We start from the raw sequence: 2,500 nt of genomic DNA on the forward strand, positions 1-2,500 counted from the left end.
TTAATTCACTAACTGACTGTTCTGCTGGAACAACACTAACTGAATGATGGTGTCAGATTGGAACAACACTAACTGAATGATGGTGTCAGATTGGAACAACACTAACTGAATGATGGTGTCAGATTGGAACAACACTAACTGAATGATGGTGTCAGACTGGACCAACACTAACTGAATGATGGTGTCAGAGGTTGTGACTGCTCTTCTGACTACAACACTAGAACACTCTACACAACTAACCTACTGACGCACCTGTGTGTGTGTGTGTTGTGTGTGTGTGTGTGTGTGTGGTGTGTGTGTGTGTGTGTGTGTGTGTGTGTGTGCTCACCTGTCCTGTTGCAGCAGAGGACTGGTCCCTGGGTAAACAGAAGCAGTCCGAGCAGGTCATAGCTCAGGTGTATCTCAGTTACTGAACAGTCAACAGGAGTACGGTTCCAAACCCATTCACAGGTACCAAAGAGGGTTCTAAACTCTACCACAGGTACCAAAGAGAGTTCTAAACTCTACCACAGGTACCAAAGAGGGTTCTAAACTCTACCACAGGTACCAAAGAGGGTTCTAAACTCTACCACAGGTACCAAAGAGGGTTCTAAACTCTACCACAGGTACCAAAGGGGGTTCTAAACTCTACCACAGGAGATGAAGTCCACTGAGCCTGTTTCTGGTCCATGTCCCTTCTCATTCTGGCAGGTCTCTATAACTGTAACTTCATCCCCGGTTTGATAGCTTAGCTGACTGCCTTAATGAAGAATTTCTCCTAAACCCTAAAACGAACCAGTTACTAGGGGGTCAAGTAAGCACCCTCTGCAGTCTCCACCAGTGTCCCCCTCTGTAGTCTCCACCAGTGTCCCCCTCTGCAGTCTCCACCAGTGTCCCCCTCTGCAGTCTCCACCAGTGTCCCCCTCTGCAGTCTCCACCAGTGTCCCCCTCTGCAGTCTCCACCAGTGTCCCCCTCTGCAGTCTCCACCAGTGTCCCTCTCTGTAGTCTCCACCAGTGTCCCCCTCTGTAGTCTCCACCAGTGTCCCCCTCTGCAGTCTCCACCAGTGTCCCCCTCTGTAGTCTCCACCAGTGTCCCCCTCTGCAGTCTCCACCAGTGTCCCTCTCTGTAGTCTCCACCAGTGTCCCCCTCTGTAGTCTCCACCAGTGTCCCCCTCTGCAGTCTCCACCAGTGTCCCCCTCTGTAGTCTCCACCAGTGTCCCCCTCTGCAGTCTCCACCAGTGTCCCCCTCTGTAGTCTCCACCAGTGTCCCCCTCTGTAGTCTCCACCAGTATCCTCCTCTGCTCCTCTGTCATACAGTGCAACTAGCTGATACTATGTACTGTCTACCTGCCCAGGAGCAGTGATTCTATGCTAGATGGTTTAATGTTGCTGTGTTGCTCTCAGAGCACTGTCCCCTCCCTCCTTCCCTCCCTCCCTCCTCTCTCCCCCCTCTGTAAGGGCAAAAGCGGTGAGGGAGGAGCGCCCTTCTCAAATCCATCACTAATCTGCGCTGCTCGGCCATGTTGTCAACAAGGCAGCATATTGTCAACAAGGCAGCATGGTGCATCGTCCAGAAATGTTCCATAAAATATGCTTGAATTTTCAAACTAGTTTTCATTGGGAAGGCAGAGAATGCGTTTTTTATCAAAAGCAATCACTTTTACATGTGAAAACACAGAATCCTACTCATTACTCCACATGCTTAATTACATCACTTTTGTTTTGAGCCGACTTGGCTGTGGGCTTTGAACGGCGCACCTGGCTCACGTCCGGGAGGAAGCCCAGTTCTAAAACCAATGCAATCAACTTCACCAAAACACGCCTACCCTGGCGCCCGGGCCAGATTCATTGAATCCCCTCACTGATTAACCCTGGGAAAATATTCAGATTAGCAGGCCAGCGTTGACCAATCACGACGAAGCACACAGCCTATCTTATGAAACCGAAATAGTGCTACAGAATGTTCTTAAAACTCTCTCTCTCTCTGGGCCTTTAAAGTGGAACTGACAGTGTTTTAGCAACATGAAATCTTATTAACGATATGGTCATTTTTCACATTTTCATAAATTCATAGAATGTTTGGTAATGACGTATAGTAAGGCGTTTGTGAAAATTCTATATCAATATAGAGCGGGAAAGCGGCGGTGCGTTTGGACAATTAATAGACACTGCAGTAAATAAAACCTAATAAAAAACATCTGTCTCGTCCAGGACCGGAGTCTACGCAGACCGGTGCGCCACAGCCAATCAGAGCTACAGTAGACCTATATGCAAATAAGCCAATACGCCACACGGGCCTGACATCATTCACTTTGAACTGGTCTGTGTGTTTACAGGAAGTAACCAAAGCGCGACTTTAGATCATTAGAACGCATTCGCCAAAAGCCACAAAATACACTTGAACGGATTTCTGCAAATATGTAAATACCTCTGGAGTCCTTTTTAAATAATAAAAGTACCGTACTGTCATGATCTCTGACTGATAGAAAATTCAGTCAGCTGTATTACACATGTTCACA

Source organism: Coregonus lavaretus (genome assembly GCF_964263955.1).
Source record: "Coregonus lavaretus genome assembly, contig: HAP1_SCAFFOLD_9359, whole genome shotgun sequence".
NCBI classification, from domain to species: domain Eukaryota; kingdom Metazoa; phylum Chordata; class Actinopteri; order Salmoniformes; family Salmonidae; genus Coregonus; species Coregonus lavaretus.